Genomic DNA, 19,572 nt, shown 5'->3' with positions numbered 1-19,572 from the left:
TGTCTGGCAAGCAATCTGCAGTTGGGGGCTGAATAGCGAAACTTTTGTTACTTCTGGGACCATGAACTAGCAAATTCATCAGAAGGAGTGCCTACGGAAGAGACTACTTGGCTTGGACTTGGTAAGTAGCCAGTACTCAAATTCCACCAAACAGTGGTACATCCAAAATGGTGTCACAGTGGTTTCCAAGGAGATTAATTCGGTCAATATTCCGGAACTAAGGCCAATTGAGGAATACTGGTTAATTGTGAAGCACATACTGAAACTGGAACTGCAATTGACCTGGAGGATTTCAAACGGAAATGGAATTTGGCAGCCAAACAAGTGAGAACAGGATTCATTCAGAAGTTAATGGGCCGTGTACGAAGAAAAGCTCGAGCAATGGCCAACGGTAAAAAGGAATACTGAAACAATGGTCTTACAATGTGAATAAAACCAAGTAATGTATAGCTGTTACATTGAACTATGAAAAATAAAACTTATTTTTAAACCCCAACAAGATTTTCGTGCCCGAATTTTTTCGTTTGAAACCTTTAAAAGTCTATCTGAATCAGATAAAAAAAAACAGTTCTTTATCACAATTTTAGGTGGGTTGATCACCAAACCGTCTACACCAAAAGAAGCACTTTTACATATGTAGAATCTTCTCCGAACAAACTGCACCTTGAAAATCAATGGTTGAGATGCTGCGGCAAAAAGAAACACTTTGCATTGTCAGCACTAATAGAAAATGGCAAACGTCTAATTACTCCAGAGTTACACGGAAACACTCAACTGCATTTCCGTCGTTAAAGAAGAGAGAACCGTGGTGGGAAAAGCTGACTGATAACGAGCGGCAAATGCAGAACCTGCAATTCCTGTCTGTCGTGCACATGTAGTCACTTTGTGCTAGTAATTTGTAAACCGTCACACACGGGATTCCCGCCTGCAAAACCACACCCAACCGGAAAGTGTAAGATTCTATTACAGTTTTGCATAAAAATTATGCAGAATTTGCAATCTTTAACCATATGAGCAGATCATCTTGTTAAGGATTTTACGAAAATATTAATTCTGGAAAAACTTACTCGTCCGCTACAGTCCATTGTAAGAATTACATTTGTCGTAAGAAAACATGCAGAGGATGTAAGAAATCTACCCATGCATTCGATGTTCATGCCATTTGTTTAGCGTGCAAGTTTGCTGAGGTGGATATGAATTCTGCAACACGCAGAACATGGCGGCAGCACTTGCAGCTAGTGAATTTCAATTCTCATTACGCCTTCGTTGCACAGGTGGCGGAGTTTGCAAATTGTGCTGGTAATTGCAACTATTTTTTCTTAGGTTTGTAATTGTGAAATTCTGCCTGGTTCGAAGGGGGAATTCCCCAACGCTGTAGCTTGTAGCTAAAATACGTCTTACCGCTTGGCGTCAAGTCGTCAAAGAGTGTATGTCGACTTGAGTTTCATATACATTTCTACCGATTCATTAATACAGCACATTTAAAAATTTCTCAAGCTCATGAAATTAATGATGTGGGATTTTGCTACAAAATAAAAATAATGATAAGGGGTGGAATTGCTTAATAACCACCCCCCGCTCTTATTTCAAGCATGGGGTGAAGAATTAATTTCAACGCTCATTTTCTGCAGCATGGATCTTCTCACCTTGAGCAACTTTTAGATAGACTTCCAAATTATTTTCAAGAGAAAAACCCCGTGGTTGAAATAGAGTCACAGTGAGACGCCTAGAACGTTATAGAGCCTTATACAAATATTGGCGATCTAATAGTTTGATTGATTACAAACTTCAAACCATTTGCGTGAACTCTCATCATCATTTCCACAGATAGCCAGCCAAACCAGATATTGAAAATGTCTGCCACCCTTCCGGTTGCCATAAAAACCTCCTGCCTAGGAAACTGTTTGAAGTCTGCTCTTGCTTGGACGCCATTTTGATGACTGAAGAGCAAATGTCAAAATCCAAAAAAAGAAGGGGTGTTCAGGTTTTTTTTAAATACTCGATGAAAAGAAATGCGTCAAGTTTAAGTCGACCAAATTTTGATCGTAACACCCTTTAAGTTCAATGATAGCCCAACCGAGTGTCCAGGACCTCAGCCATGATCCAGGTACCCTCGAGGAAGCAACCAGTTTCTAACTAGGGCCGACATCCTTCATGCGACACATCAAATGAAATGAGAATTCTAAATCAAGCTCATTGCTGAAAACACGACTCATTTAACAGAGGAATTACGTCGTCCGCCGTGCGTTGCAACTCAGCTCATCTTACCTGGAAAAGAAAAGAGAAAAATGTATTTAGTAAATCTTTTGCCTTCCATACGTCATGATTTTTTTTTATTGAACTGTTACATAACATCTGGGACGCAAGACAAGCTGTAATGGCAGTAATTATATTGAAAATTTGTCATTCTCAAACCGTTAAACATTAGAAAAATTAAAGAGTTGTGTCCTAGACACGACCGCAGTATGACGTAGAACCTATCTATCTATCTCTATCTATGATGCAGGATATATGCATTTAGGTTAACATCCGACGTCCCTCCTTTTTTACATAATCTGCACAAAACATACTTTCTAAGCCCCACAACTGACAGGATTTCCCGCCATTTTATTATGAATGGGGGCGGGGCAGAACGTTTCTTTTGTGCAGAATATGTAAAATAGGATGGACTTTGGATGTTAATATAATTGCATATATAGAGGTACCAGATATGTTTTACCGTCAGTTGTGTGTAATTCACCAACTTAATATCAGTGAATATATGTCTTTCAAGCAATTTTTGTTAAAGTTTGAAAGTTTTGGTGTAGGAAGAAATTAAGAGAAAAACTTCTGTTTTTACTAATGATCGTGATTTAATTAAAATATATTTCCCGGAAAAAAGAGTTCGTCAAAGTCTATGTTTTTTTCGGGTTATTGTTGAGAGGGGGGGGGGGGGGTAAGGAGAGGTTGTTTATGGGGGGGGAGGGGTAGGAAAGGTCATTGATGAATGTGGGGGGGGTTTAGGAAAGGTTGTCTAGGGGGGGGGGAGAGATTGTTGTGAAGGGGGGAGGGGGAGGGGTTAATGTGAAAGGCGGAGGGAGTTTACATATATTACTTTTCCTCATTGTGGTCACTCCGCGATCCACCTTTAGCCGCTGATTTGGTCCTGCTTACTTCAGGACCAAGTGCCACGCCGTCCGAAGTGACAATGAGCAAAAGCACGACAGCAGCGCTGTTTTATATCTTTTCAGGTTCAGAACCTGATAGGATTTCCCACCGTTTTTTATGAATAGGGCGGAGCAAAAAGTTTCTTTTGTGGAGAATATGTAAAAAAGGATGGACTTTGGATGTTAATATAATTGCATATATAGAGGTACCAGATATGTTTTAAAGTCAGTCAGTTGTTGGTAATTCATCGAGTGTATGTCTCCTATTAGGCAATATTTTGTTTGAAAATGTTAGCTCTGCATGTAAAAAATTAATTGTTCATACATAATTGGGGTTTGCGTAAAATTTATTTCCCGAAAAAAAAAGGTTCGTCAAAGTCCATGTCTTTTTGGGTTATTGTTAAGGGGGAGGGGGAGGAGGTTGTTAAGCGCGAGGGGGTTTTACATGCACGTTTTTTCAAGTCTCATTCCTCATTGTGGTGGATATGCTGTGATCCACCTTTAGCCGCTAACCTAGTCCTGCTTCATGCAGGACCTAGTGCCACGCCGTCCGAAGCGGTAATGAGCAGTGGCATGAGAGCAGCGCTGATTTATATCTTTTCAGGTTCAAGCAGAATGATGTGCAACCAAGTGGTATTCGTTTATGATGACTGGGTTTGGGAAAAAGGCTTATTTCATGAAATCAGTGATAAAATTATCATTTGTACATTTTCAATAGTTTAATTATAGAAAAATTGGAAAAATATTTATTTCAACAGGTTTGTAATGTAATATCCTATCGATTGGCGTATTTGGATTTAAATTTCATCTATAAATGACAAAGTTACTAGCGTTCAAAACCTAACACTCCTTCACCACACATATTTTTTGATTTGCACCCCAGTATAGTCGACAAAGACGTAGTTCTACGTCAAAAAAAATATTGTTTTTATTAATTTTGTAACTACAGCTGTCATTTCTCATCAAGAAAAAATGTTCAAACAAAAAAAATAGTCTACTTGGTGAGCTTCTCCTCGAGTGGTTGTCAACAAATTTCATACCGCAAATCAATCTCAATGCTGAAACTTCTGAAACGTGAGCAGACAATATGCTTGCAGTGAATCGCCGAAATTTCCGACAGCTTGGCAAGCGAATTTATATTCCATCCATGAGTTAGTATATTCCAAACAAAAATAAACTCGCCAAAGCATAAACCGTTTCAGAAAAGGATCATAAGGAAACCATTAGAGCCCTCACATACAATAAATCTTCCATGCTCACGTACTGGGCGCGGAGCAAAACTCTGCCATTCAACATACCCCTCTGAATGCGATCCATTCAAAAGGATTAAATTAGCATGAAATTATGTTCCGTGCGTTTTCGTCTTTGCCTCCTCCAGCCCTGACGAGCCACCTCGCCACCGAATTATTGAATCAGCCTCACCATCACACGTCATCCTGTTCTCGTAGTAACGGCACGATTTAGCGAGCTCATAAAAATGGGGCCATTAAAACAAGAACCCCCTCCCACGCCTTCCATACCGTAGCTGCTATGTGTGGCTGCTTAAACACAAACACACACACACACACGCACGCACGCATCTCATCAAGCCGAACATGACAGGGCAGGGATTGGCATGGTGCCACGCCGCGGTGGTTACATGCCAAAATGGATCACTCCCCTGGGATGAGAATTGGCCAGCTTTTGTTGGTACGCTAGTCGCGTGCTTTCGCACATCTACACACTTACCATTTTTATGGATTGAAATTCATTACAAACTTTCAGAGCGTCGCTAATGGCAAAACTTTAGATTTCCCTAAGCTCCTTCCAAGTGCCGACTTCCTGCGAGGAGTCTTCATCCGGGTCCAATTTGTTCGTAGGATAATCCTCGCTACGGATTGCGCTTCTTTCTGTCGAGATTTTAGTGTGTCTGGTCACGTTCTGGTGGGCCTCTTCTTTTTTTACAACACCCCCACACAATTTGCGTTTAAAATCCTCTGCTGATGCTACATCTGACGATGACAAGGACGACGACGACGACGACGACGATGATGAAAAAATTAAACCGAAACGGAACCAACTGCTACGTGAGTTATTATTGCGAGCTCTACCGAAATCGGTTTCACTTTGAAAGCATTCGAAAATGATTTAAACAGAGGCTGGAATTCTTCGAACGAAGTACGAAATTCATGTGCGATTTCGATAATTTCCGTTTCAGGAAAAACCACAACAAAAGAAATTGAAAAAAAAACGGAATCCTTAAGCATTTTTCATTAATATTTTTATAGCCGATATAATAAATTTTACACTTGGGACAATGAGCTGAATTCGAACGAACAAAAAATCCACATCCAGACAGATGGCGACTACGCAAACAGCTGATGATTTCCATTTTGGCTCCCACTCCAATAACAAAAGCTTCCCTCCGTCAGCGCCGCTCGCTGATGATCGAAGCAGGCGAGGACCTTATTTCACTCATTCAACACGAAACAATAAGCACTGACGGCGGCGGCGGCGGCGACGCCGAAAGCTGTCAAAGCTGTTCAGTTGTCAACGCGCAGTAGGCTGGAGAGCTCAAAATGGAAAGGAGAGAGAGAGAGAGAGAGAGAGTTTCCCGAGTTTCCAGTTACATTTGCATTTTTGTATTATTTAAGATACAGCACTAGGATCAGAACGAAAGAAGCAATTGTGCTGGCTGGCTTGGGGTTGGTTGGGGCAGTTACGAAAGCGAGAGGTAATTTCGATTTTTCACAAGAGTTGAAGATTTCCGTTATCGGGGCAAAGAGCGGCAGAGAGGTGGCAGAACCGGAAAAAGCCGGTAGCTCTGAATTAAATGTAACCACATCACAAAACGAGGCGTTTGTGGGTTTATTGGAACGAGTGTTGGGCGTAAACATTTAATTAACAACATCGGCAAGGTAAGATTGGCATGTTTTAATGTACCGACCGAAGATTTCGTTTCGTGGAGTTCCCTCTGAAAAATGGTTAGATTGGAGCCTTTCAGTGTTAGAATCGGAACAAACAAACATCAGAGGAGGTATAGAGGAGATTTTGATTGAAAAATCGATTCTAGAATTTGAAAGGACGCTTAAAAATTTCAATTTCAGTTGTAATTCTTCTGATTTGATTGACCACAACTATTTCATAGGTCCTTATTAGAAATCACAGATTGACATAAGTGTATTAAATAACCTGTTTGGGTGATCTTCAAAATGTTTGCTTATAGTCATTGGCGTTGACAGTGGAAATGTACGCATGTTAACATTTTTTTTAAATAACAAGTAAAATGTGCCCTATTATTTCTTCTAAACTAGCTCCTCCTTGATTAGAATTTCTAAGGTAGGGTTACGGGATATAATGTCAACCAAGCCCCTCATTTCGGCTTATCAAGCAAATTAATCATTAATTCTGCATTAATACACACTAGTAATGAAAAACTAATACTACGTCATGCCTATTTTTGGGATAAATTTTGTAAATTTGTGGCTCTTTAAAAAAAAATTAGTGAATTTTTAATATTTTTTGATTTTTAGGAGCCCATGATCTTTCCGTATTATTGAACTATCTGAAATCTACAATGCGGTGTACTAAATAAATAACAAAATTTTCCCAGTAATTGTTCATTTCGAGGGGGGCGACAAGTTTAGATGCGAATCAATCTTCGAAAAATCTTCTTTCATTTGTTTCATCTACTTGCATCGCGCATCATCTTTTTGCAGGAAATCTTCAGAATCGTCATCAATATTATTTCTATCTACTCAGCGTGCACGCAGCTAGCCACAGCATAACATAATTTTTTCTGCATCGTAGATAGAGTCGTCCCCCTCGGTTCATTTAGATGATTCAACGCAATTTGCGCTTTATAATTATGGTCCGAACATTAGGGACGTCATTTAGAGACGTGTTCTTACTTAAGGCCTACGAACTTTATTTGATAACTTTGAATTGCTATTGGCGAAACCCAGAGGCACGTCCTTCTTCAAAGATGTGGGTGGGAAAAGGTACTATAGTCTCAAAGAACTTTTTGAACATGTTCTGGATTGTAAATGCCATGAATCGAAATGCGCCCTGAAATGAATAAAAGCCATCGTGTGACACATCAAATTTCATGATTGTCACTGCCCTTCTCTGTTTCAATCAGCGGTTTGCATACATTTAATTCTAGATAGAGTTGGAATTAGGGCGTAACAACGTTTGTAAACAATGACTTCTCTCGATGAATTCTCGGAAGTCATTGCTCTCCCTGGCAAATTGACATCACCATCGAGTAGAGGAAGACTTCTCCTACCCTATGGATATGTTGGTTTGTGTAGGCGTGCTTTGAATTCCAAGAAATCAACAAGAGAAGTCATTGTTCACAAAGGCTGTTACGCCCTAATTCCAGCTCTATCTAGAATTTACATTTCAACCAGCCGTAAACAAACATGAAATTTCTCCACCCAACGACCTATCGAGCAAACGCACAAGGAGAATCAGATTACACTCAAGCTGACTCACCAAGCGCAAGTTCATTCATCTAAGCAATCATTTGTGCAAGGATCAGCGATTCAATTCGGGTGCGATATAAACCCAAGCAATCGCGATGGCAATTTAATGTAACGTAAAATGTAAAAATATGAACCCCTAGTCATGAAAGGGGTAATGAATTGTATCGCCCTATGCTTCCAGGGTATCGATAAGATTGATGAAAGCAATCGTTCTTTTAAGCATTAGGAAGCATAGGGTGTCCAAGTTGCTGAATAATCAATTATGTAGTATTTAAGTCAACCCATTTTGTAAATATAGTTAGTACTTATCCATTATCGATCGAGTCCTCATTTTCCTCCGGTGTGAGGAAGTCTCATCGTTGCATCAAATTCACTTTGTGCTCTAGAGAAAGTTTCTTTGTTTTACTTGTACTGCAAGTGGAACATAGCTAACATCACGCATTGGAATTAGAATTGGCCTGTAACGCAGAACGGTTCTAACCAAGCAAATTCCCTTGCAAGGAGTTTACGAAATAGAACGTCGTTTGGAAGTTCATAGCCTAAACTACCGGTTGAATCTTTGATGGTCTGTAATGAAGACGAAACCAGCAAGCAAACACCCTTTCGCTGCTGACGTCGTAAGATCGACGTAAATCCAGTCGTCGATAATGATAATTCAAAAACCAGTTCATTGGAAGTAATAATCAGAAAAAAAGACATGTTCCGGGAGCCCCCAGCCCCAGTTTCTAGCTAAGTATGATGATGATATGATGATATGGAACTACGGGTTGGGCAGATCCGTGGGCAACATCGCACAAGTGCATCCACAAGATAGTTGAGAATCTCCTTCCAACAACAGGATCATAGAACCGGTAAAGAAACAATCCATCCAACAGAAGGATGCCCCAATAAGTGGGAGAGAAGAGCCCACCCTCCATTCACGAAATGCTAAAGATAAGGAGTTGGCATTCCCATTCTCCCCATCCATTTCATTTCAATTGGGTGTCCTCGTGGAGCCCTCCGTACCCAGCATGGTTATTATATTTTTTATAGCATTAAAGCACCCAGCATTCATATAATAATGAAATGAAAGTACGAGAGCAATAAAGGAACGATCTCACCCGATATGCTGCAAAAGAATCCATGACTCACGCTGATTTTGAAGAACTCCGATAAATATGCTGCCACTACTTTTGTCAACCGGTGTTAGAAACAGCAATTTCCAACAACCGCGAAACACATTCTAGCTGTTCTGATTAGATAATGAGTCACAGTAGGGACATCCTTAAATCACATGAGAATTCATCTGTATTTTCTCATCGTATGAAAACTTTAGTTTGAATTTCTATTAGTGAGAAGGGTCAGATTTTATCATTGGAGGATTAATTCAGATTTTTAACTATGTTCTCTATCAGATCGAAGCTTTGACTGTCCCACCCAGGTAGTTTTGTGCGTAGGGCATGTCCCACCTGTTCCACCCACTCTTCACGCCTGTGGTGAAACCAATTACGTTGACGACGATTCTGCAACTCTTGCACTCTTATAGGATAACCCCATAAGCAAATATCAGTTTCGTGAAACAGAGCGGATCTTTTCAATTTTCTTCTTTATAAAGTACGGGTCAAAACGGTGCACACGCTATTTTTTTAAAAACCCTAATTTGAGTAGGATCTACTTATTTCCGTCAAATCGAATGGACACCATCTTATCAGCTCCAATATTGTTTACTCAATTCTGGGTAGCCTTACTTTTGACGGATATGATTAGATCCTACTCAAATTAGGGTTAATTTGAAATAGCGTACAATCAATAATCCTGCCTTCAAAACACACTATATGTGGTGGATCTTGGCAAATTTGGCGGCCAACGATCTGAACAGCAGACAAAGTGGCAAGATCCACCACAGTATTTGGTGCCGAAACCAGGGATTTCGCTATGAGAAAATTGCTTGTTCGCGTGGCGGTCGGCCCTTGGGATACTACGTAGATGCATGCTCCGTATTCTTACTGCATCATCTCTGAGTACCCATCGTGGTATATGAATATCTCGGATGACACAAACCGATTCTCGAAAGGACAGCCACCAAGATTGAAGAGTCTCCGGAAGTCCATCGTCCCAATTCAGATGCTCCTGCCATAGCCACTGAACGAAAATCTGGGCGCTGGCGACTACTGAACCGATGAAACCCAAAGGGTCGAACAGCTGCGACATCGCCGACAGGACAATGCGTTTGGTAACTCGTTGTAGTTGTGGTTGAACGCAAAATCGTTGTTTTTTGGGGACCATAAGAGACCAAGTGGTCTCCAGTTGGGTGCTTGTGTCGACTACTGTTTCGATGCTGTCGGCTCCAGTTAAGACATCGTCAACACAAAAGTCATTGAATGGAGGCAGCCAGTGAAAAGACATGCCCTTCATCGTTCGCTAGCTGATTTAGATTAAACTGGTTGCCAGATATGGAGCACAAGATGTGCGGTAGATGACGGTGTTCAAACAGTAGGTTTTCAGTGACTCTGGTGGTGGTAGATCGTCCTGATGAACCAAAGCCCGACGAAAGATTTTCTCAACGTCTGCTTTCATGACAAATCGGTAGAAACGAAAGTTGATGACGATGCACAACATTGAAGGATGAACTGTTGGTCCTGTTAACAGAATGTCATTCAAGGAAAGCTGGTTGCTGCTTTTGGCCAAGCCATCGAACACCACTCTTATCTTGGTTGTAGACGAATCAGGACGATGAATTGCGTAATGGAGCAAGAAACACTAGGACATCGCGACACGCGTCTTCACCTACTCCCTATGGCCGAGCTGTTGGTACTCGTCCATGAACTGCACGTAGCTTGTACGAAGAGCATCATCGGTCCGAAAGCGTTTATCCACAGCGGTGAATCGTCGAGCGGCCATTGGCCATGTCTCTCCGATGAAAGGTAACATCTCTTGGCGAACTGATTGACGGACCACATAGCGTCCCTCAGCGTTGCGGGTGTGGGTTTTGACAAAGTGAGGTTCAAAACGTTGTTCTTCGGCCGTGAAATCTCACCTTAGTCGAAGTCTTCCACTTCCCAGAATCTTCTCACTTGGGCGTCTAGGCTGTCAAGAGTAGACACCAGAAACGTAATTTGAGCGGGTGTGCTCGTAGGAACTTTGCCAGAATAAATGTTGGTTTTCTGTAGAACCGGGAGGTGGTCATTGAACGAAATTTGCTCCGTTTGTAGTAGGATCGGGAACAGCTCGGCACCAACGATGAGGTCAATGCCGTGACTCACGTTGAATTGAGGATCTGCCAACGGTAGATGCTTAGGGATCTTCCAGGTGCTAATATCAACCGTCTTTGTTGGTAGACAAACGGTCAACTTGGGTAGCACCAAGCATTCTAAATTATGATCATGTGATCCGAAACGAGAGGAGAATAATTCAATTATTGTACTGTCACTGTATAGCGAACGTTTACTAGGGCTTGTCCGATGCCACTCACCGGCACGTTTACTTTTCTGCGATTTAACGCAAGCCGTTGGCATAACGCTTCGGACACGAAAATTGGTTGTGAGCGGCTGTCCAAGAGTGCACGAGCGAGTTGGTATTGTCCACGGTTGTCCCGGATCTTGACAAGTGCTCTGAACAACATCACTGTGGCATCACTTACAACATTAGATGAGGTTGTTGGACAAGCATTGGAGGGAAGTTAGACTGTACCGGACGGTGCGAGAAAGGACGCGGAAACCGGCGGCGGCAACAACGAGACCGAACGATCGACCGAAGTCACTGCGGTGTCGCATAATTACGGCACGATAGGAGAATGCGACAAATGTTGAGTGTTGACAGAGTGCTGGAGCATTTGGGTGTTGGTAGGTTGAGTGTGTGGTGGAGCTTCTGTTGCAATTAATGTGGAAGTATGTGAGAGGTGAAGCAGTGTGTGATGCTTTCTCTGCCAATATTTGCAGGCTCCTCCACTGCAATTCTTCGCTTGATGCGTGGCTTTCAAGCAATTGAGGCTAAGATTGCTCCGTTTGATCAGGTCGAAGCGTTGCTGGGCATTTTGGGCCCGGAAAAACTCCCACTGGAATAAAAAGTGTGATTGGTTACCGAGCGAGATTTTGAAGACTTGGCCTCCACGAAGGAAATAGCGTTTTGGGAGAGCTTAAGTGACTGCAGAGTACAAGAAATGTTCGTAAACTGCATTAATTCTTCGTACGAAGGGTGTATTAATTTGTCCCGCTGGTTTTCCCATAGTTTCTGTGAGTCGGTGTCCATCCGACTAAACAAGAGCTCCACCAACACAGAATCCCAATGTTGCGCCTTCGTTTCCAGGGAATCCAAAATTTGCACATGCTTCTCAAATTAATCAGCAAGATCTAACAACTTACTTGCTGACTCCTTCCGTAAAGGTGTAATCGAGAACAGGGCAGAAATATGCTGCTTGATGAGCAGATTTTTGTCTTCGAAACGATCACATACCATTTTCCAAGCGATGACGGAGCTGGTCGCAGCCATTGGAAGAGAGCAAATAATGCCAAGTTGGAACCGTTTAAGCACTTTGGATCAAACATTTAAAATTTTGTATCAGTCTAATGTACACACATATTACACACAGTTTTCGAAAAATATATATTTATATATATATAGTGTATCTCAAAATTGAGTGTACAGATGTCATGAAATTTTAGAAAAAAAACAGCTTTAATTGCACAATTTGAAGGGATACGATTCTGAATTTCTGGCTGCGGAATCATCATACATTTATCCATTATTGGTACAGTGTTGGCCTTATTTGGTTGCGTTTATTAAAAGTAAGAGCTATTTGAGAAAAACGGCTTTTCCTTGAAATACCTTAATATCTTGAATTATAATAAAGTAAACTTTTTGAACTTTTGCTCATTTTTAGTCATAATAAAGATCATGAATATTCCACTAGGTAAAAAGTTGAAAATCGTGCGTTTTACTAAAATAAATCTATCTTCATACAGGTTACTCCAAAGAAGTCTAAAACTAAAACGGTAAATGAATAAACATCTGTTTAACCTCCATCCAAGATATAAAAAAAATATATATCAATCCAGAATGTTTAAAAAAAAATGTTCCTCTAGAGTGTAAGCTTAATTTTGCGATACACTGTATATTATGTTGTGCCCAAAACATGAATCACAACAGGGAATGATTTCGAAGCTGAGTTAATAACGAAAGAGGAAATCAATAAATCGAGAAGATTATCTGAAAAGGGTTCGTCGAAAAATGCAGAGACGATAGTTGAGTTGGAACAACTGTCAGAAATTTTTATCTGGCAAGTCATTTGCACATGTGTCATTTGCTGTTTTACGATTTTTTTACTATGATTTTATTAAAATGCTACTGGAAAAGATTCCAGGACGATAAGAACAAAATGTTATCTTTTTCCTTAGTAATTCCCATATAAACTTCCAAAGGTCAATGCAGCATGAGATCCCAACCAAATGAACTGAAATTTTGGGAGAATGGTCAGGACATGATTGGAATCAATTGAGCTAAGTGGAGCAAAATCAATATTTTTATACCACCCTAATGGACATGCTTGGTATTTCTATCCGACCATAGCCTACTACTATGCTTTGAAGTTTTCTATTCAACAAGTTTCTGTTTCGAAGGACCCACAGACCTCCTTCTCCCATCAAATATCCATTTGTTATGTTGGTTTCCGATCATCGCAAAATAATACCAATTACAGACCGACCGACCCAATTACGCCAGCAGCCTCCTGATTCGAGCGCCCACCGACTAATCGATCGCAAATCGCTCCCGACCATCGTTAATTTGGACGCGCACACCATCATCATTCGCCAGAGGCCAATTTCCAATCAGCAGGATAATTCTGTTTTCTCGTTTGTCGAAAAAGAAAAAAAAAAGAAAAAGAAAACCGGGTGTCAAAAGCACAGCGTGGACCCTCTCCATCGCAGAAAAGGGCGTGTAGCCGGGCGCGCGTGCAAGTTCCGCCGTTTCAAACAACAAACGAAGCAAAATTCAATTTCGATCGTCATCACTCGACTCGACTGTTGCTAAGGTTCTGCCGCCACAGCCTACTCGGGTGATGGCCTGCTGCGATGAGTGCTGCCTAGCTCGAAGGCGGAGAAAACAAATTCAATTCAATTTAATGATGTATTTACGCAAATTTGGTGGCAATTTTCGGGGATACAACATACTTTTTCCCCTGTTCTCGCTCAACCTTTCAGCTAGACAAATATCCATTCACAACGGCCAAAAATGTTTCGTGTTTTCGTCCGGTGTAGCCGGTTGGTGCAAATCTATTTTCGAAACAGGACAGCGATGTTTACGACCATGATTGATAACGTTATTTTGGCTCCACCGTTATGCCCATGTCTCGAGGCCTTCCGGCAATCGATCTTATCCGAGATCGATGGCAGGACGTGAGTGGAATACAACATTTGGTTCCCTAATTCTCCTCCATCACAATCATCTCCGACCGGAACCCTTCAGAGAAAAATCTATCACGTTTGTTTCTTCGTTTATTTACAGGGAGTACTCGAATTTTCGAACCTATCAGTTTGAACAGCCATAAGATTGAAACTGCAAACTAGACCTCCCTAAAATCATCGCTTTCCTGTACATCACCACATTTACCTGTAATCTACCGCACTCGATAGCGATTGTGGTCGGGGTGTACGGATTTAGCCTAGAATAAGCCCAACCATCTGGGAGACGCCAACCATGTTTGTTGGTGAAGCAGCATCATCGGCGCAACACACACACACACACACACCGAGAAATGCAGACTTGTTGAGTGATTGACGGTCTGTTTTGCCTTAATTTTCCCCCTTCGTTCCGTTGTTCACTCTAACCTAACCACGGAACGCACACGGCACACGTGCGAAAAATCACTTCAGCATCTGGCTTTTACGGTCCCGATGGATGAAGAATGTGAGTGCCGGTACTGATTCAGTCGGTAGCAGCAGCAGCAGTAGGGGGTCGAATCATTTCCAGGTCGATTGTTTTGCCACAGTACAGTAAGGATCAGCCGGGAGCTTCCGCAAGTTTCGATTCAGACAGTTTGTCAGATTTTCCAACAAACGGAGGTTTCATGGCCCAATAGCCCACATTGGATCCCATTAGAACCTGTCATCTCGTCGTCATACATAGTTGTTGCTCCTCGAGTTGGTTAGGATGGGAAAAGGGATCTGGTTACTATGGTGACGGACGTTTCTCGCAGTTGGCCCGAAATGAGATGATGAGGGTGTATGCATGTTTTGGGAAAGGTGGTGTGGCACATGTCGCGCGCTTGTCAGAAAGAATTTCAAATTTGGTTGTTCGTTGCTACTTTGGCCGTACGTATATTGGAATTGATTTTACATTCAAAGTGTTTTTATGTTACTTCATACGCGAAGTTTTGCGATTTTCAGAGTTGGTTGGAAATGCTAACATGCAAGCTTTAGTGTGATAATTTATTAGCTAGAGAATGATCGTTAGCAGAGGGTAGGTGGATAGTTCCGTTAGAGTACGGCAGTATGAAAATTGAATAAAAGTTGAAAATGAGCGAAGAGCCATTAATGCGACAGTACAAAGTCAAACGCACACCTTTTGCCAAACCCGTCCGATGTACGCGGCTGCCGTATTTTAATGGAACTATCCACTTACCCTCTTCAAAAGATCATTCTCTTGCTAATAAATTATCGCACGAAATAATTGTTCAAAAAATATAAAAATATGATTGCAACTCACAATGTTCCTCAGAGTATAAAGAAAGTTTGAATGATTTTTTATATCTTTATAGTAAACAAATTAATTCAAATATAGACAATACCACTGGCAAATCATCACAAGCGGAAGCAGAAGATATTGTCATGGGTGACGAAATATTTTGTTTTCGTCTGTAAAACCTTAAACAAGCATCAATAAACTTTCTTGTTGGAACAGGGATTTGAGATATCATGGCTAAATTTGTACCCCGCACCAAAGCCACCATGGTCTAACGGTCACTTGCGTCGACTGAAACGGTATAGGGCTAAAGCGCTACGAGGATACTGCCAAAACTGTTTGTAAATTACGAGACAGGAGTTCAACCGCACAAGTAATGACTATAGGAAATACAACGGATTCCTGTATTGACGATATGTCTACCGTACGCAATCATCTCTTCGCAGAAATTCGCGAAGCATTTCTGGTCGTTTGTAAACTCTAAAAAGAACAAAGTTGGTTTGCCATTGTCAGTTCGTCTCGGTGAGCAAACTGCTAAATCTGAAAAGGAGAAATGCCACATTTTTGCTCAACATTTCATGAGTTCGTTCAATGAATCTTCGGTCACGATTGCTATAAGCGATTCGCCAAGAGATGCATTTGAGTTATGTCCGTTTCACATCAGTGAACATACCGTCAATCTAGCTCTTTAAAGGTTGAAACTCTCCTTTGCTGCCGGCCCAGACGGCATTCCTGCGTCCGTTCTGATGCAGTGTTCGGAATCGTTGTCCACTCCCTTGGTGAGGCAATTTAATCTATCATTACAGGAGAGTAAATTTCATGAGGCGTGGCAATTTTCGGACCATGGACTCTGGTGGACAAATCGACGCTGTTTACACTGATCTCAAGGCTGCATTTGACCGAGTAGACCTCAACATTCTTTTGAGCTGGCTTGAGAAGCTCGAAGTGTCTGGATGCTTCTTCTCGTGGTTCAAATCTTACCTTACGCTTTGCGTAAGGATTGGAGCTTCTCGTTCTGAAGTGTTCACGAACGTTTGCGCCGTTCCGCAAGGAAGTAATCAGGGACCCCTTCTGTTTCGCATTTTATCAACGAGCTTTCGTGTGTACTGCCATCTGGATGCCGGCTATTCTACACTGACGATATCAAAATGTATATGGTTATAAATTGCATCGTTAGAGAGGATTAGCCAGATCAAAGATTCGGAAGTAACACCTGACTGTAACTTGACCTTCAAACCGCACTATAATGACATCCTGACTAAAGCTAGCAGGCAACTTGACTTTATGTTCAAAATATCTAAAGACTTTCGTGATCCGCTATGCTTGCGGGCCTTGTATTGTCCGGTAGTACGTTCAATCTTAGAGTATAGTGCTATCGTCTGGTGCCCGTACCATACATGCTGGATAACCAGATTTGAGAGTGTACAGAGAAAGTTTGTTTGCAACGCGCTTCGTAATCTGCCCTGGCGTAACACGGCTAACTTGGTCAAATGCCATTTCACCAAACGCCATTTCACCGAAAGCCTTTGTGTTGCTGAGTTTGGGGGGCAGTTTCCCCCCTGCCCTTCTTTGGTTACGCCTATGATGTGGATTACTAAGCTTCCCCTCTCTGATGAACCACTGCATGAGATAACCAACGATCTAGTCTAGCAGTGATAGTATCACACCTGTTACTCCTCTGTTTAAGAACCGTGTTGTAGTACGCTTACGTATAGGCACTGACGTTGGGTGCGATACTGGCGGGTTTTTCCGCAAATCACTCTTATTTCATTTATGTTCACGCAGATAGATTTATTTGGATATGCAAGGGAATTATACTATTGAAATATTTCATAAAGTGCCCAACAGTGCTCCTTCTATTTGCGTGACAAGCTTTCATTGTTGTTTTCATTGAAATATTTCTCAGGGAACCATGTTAAACACAATTTTTGTATGAGCTTCATTTTGATTTTGGATAAGTGTTTGAACTATGGCTCGGGATTTCCACTGTTGCGTGCTTTTATTGCGACATACCCATACATATTTTTGTGGTGCGACATAGTGGAAGCATGAGAGCATAATTGGAGCATATACCCTATACAGTTTTAAAATCATCTAGAAAACTATCTTCAAAGTGAAGCATTTTAGTCACTTGAAGGTGTCACTTGGGCGAACTAAGATATAATAAATATAGGTCAAAGTCAAAAGTAATTGAAACACGTTTAATTTTAGATTACAAGCACAAGTGGAGGTTCTTAATAAAGCATGTGTTATGATTGATTAGGTGAATTAGAGATTTCAATTATTTATTAAATTAGACTAACGGGATATCATAATCATCAAATGAACTTAAATAAGAAAATTCAGAAAGTCCAATAACATTAGGTAGATTAACAAAAGAATTCGGATGCGGGATTAGGGAGGAAACTATCCTTTAAAGTTGTAGAATAAATCTTCATATTTAGTCTTGAACTTCAATAAGAAAACGCAAGCAGACCAATAGCATTAAGCATGTTAATCTGAGAAATAGTTTAGGAAGTTAGTAAAATTAGAGGTATGTGTCAATTGATAATCTTTATTCTTTTTTAGGTATTGTTTTCCCCTAAGTTTATTGTAGTCGATTACTATATTATTCTCTCAATACGCGATTTCAATAGAGATCTCTGATATATGCGGTTAAAGCATTTAAGTTAACTTATAACGTTTTGTTCATGTACTTACATTTGTAAACAGTAGTCAATGTTAATCTATGAACTAAACCCTACGTGACTGTAAAATCGATCTTCCCTTATGTGGTATTGATGCATGTTTAACTCAGATTCAACGCGTCTGTGTCTACGGAGCCTACGCAGAAGTGATTCGCAATTCGGTAGAGCTTGCCAAAAGTGTTTTGAGTTTATGTAGTTCTTGTTCGGTACGGTCGCAAAATTTTGAAATGTTTGATACGTCCGTTAAATAAACTAATTTGATACAAAGCTCAGTAGTAAATAAGTAGAATATCTAGAGAGGAAACCAAAATTAATAGACTTGCCAACATAGGCTATCACATTTATTTTGGTGGCACTCTTTAAATAATAATAAGCCTTTTTTTCTCGCTTCGGTTGTTTCGCCCGGCGTTCAAAATTCGCACGGTTTTCGTAGCTTACATAATTTAGATATTTCGTTCGAAACGGTTTAACTTATTCAATCGGATTACTACGCGCACACGTCACAGCATTTTTCTTGAAACAATACACACGGAATCCAGTGTTCAAGCTGCCAACATAGTCCTTCTGCTGTATTGTCAAAGATAGAAGCAAAATTTATTCAAATGGGTCAAGTCTTGAAAACAAAGCTGTCACGCAGCTCCAGCTAGAAGCCAATAAAAAGAAGTTGATCAAGTAACTAAGGCTTTACAAATGATAGGCATATCAATAAGCTCAATTTTGATGTAAGACTACTTCTGTGATTTCTATATGGGGGCACACTTTGTGAAATCCAAAAATGGATCATGTAACGAAATTATAAAAGATTTTGAACGTTAATTACTCAGCTGCCCCTTGACCAATTTCAATCATTTTATCACCAATCGATCAGAAATATTTCTACGCAACGATAACAATGCTAACAAATGTTGATTTTCAACACAAAACTATTGAAAAATTTGAAAATTTCAATCACTGTCCAAAAGCGTCGAAATAACTAACAAATCCACCACTCACGTACATGCATATGCTGCTTCCCCAACACAGTCATCAGAGAATCGTTTCTAGACGAAACATGTCAATGACGATCAACAAAAGGAACCAGCAAAACTGTAGCAACAAAGCTTCTAATCCTGAAGCAACCGGGCTTAGACTATTCTGAGTGCCCATTTCTCGTAGCGAAGTTGAGGTATCCTACGCTACGCCTTTCCAACCACCGGGTTAACCCGTGTCCAGCAGTAGCCAGGCCGAGACTCTTCCTAGTACCCATTCGTCGTTGAGGTATCCTTGACTGCGTCCTTCCAACCCGTCACAGCCACCTAGTCAACCCTTGTCCAGCAGCAGCAGCAGCCGCGCCGAGACTCTTCCGAGTGCCCATTCATCGTAGCAAGGTTGAGGTTTCATTCGCTGCGGCCTTCCAACCTGTCGTAGATACCAGTTCAACCCCTGTCCAGCAGGATTAGACGGGCCGAGACTCTTGCGAGTGCCCAATCATTGAACCGAAGAATATGGGATTGTCCGGTTCGATTTGCTGATCCAGCTGCCTACACGTCATCATCTTCCAAAGGCTTTAAGCCTGTACTACAATCGGCCGTTTACAGGGCCGCCAAGATTTTCCAAAAGAGTTAAATTTTTAAACAT

Source organism: Ochlerotatus camptorhynchus, unplaced genomic scaffold, assembly GCF_037179485.1.
Source record: "Ochlerotatus camptorhynchus isolate MF236.1 unplaced genomic scaffold, CSIRO-AGI_Acam_v1.1 ptg000530l, whole genome shotgun sequence".
Classification (NCBI taxonomy): domain Eukaryota; kingdom Metazoa; phylum Arthropoda; class Insecta; order Diptera; family Culicidae; genus Ochlerotatus; species Ochlerotatus camptorhynchus.
Note: the sequence above shows the minus strand (reverse complement) of the source record.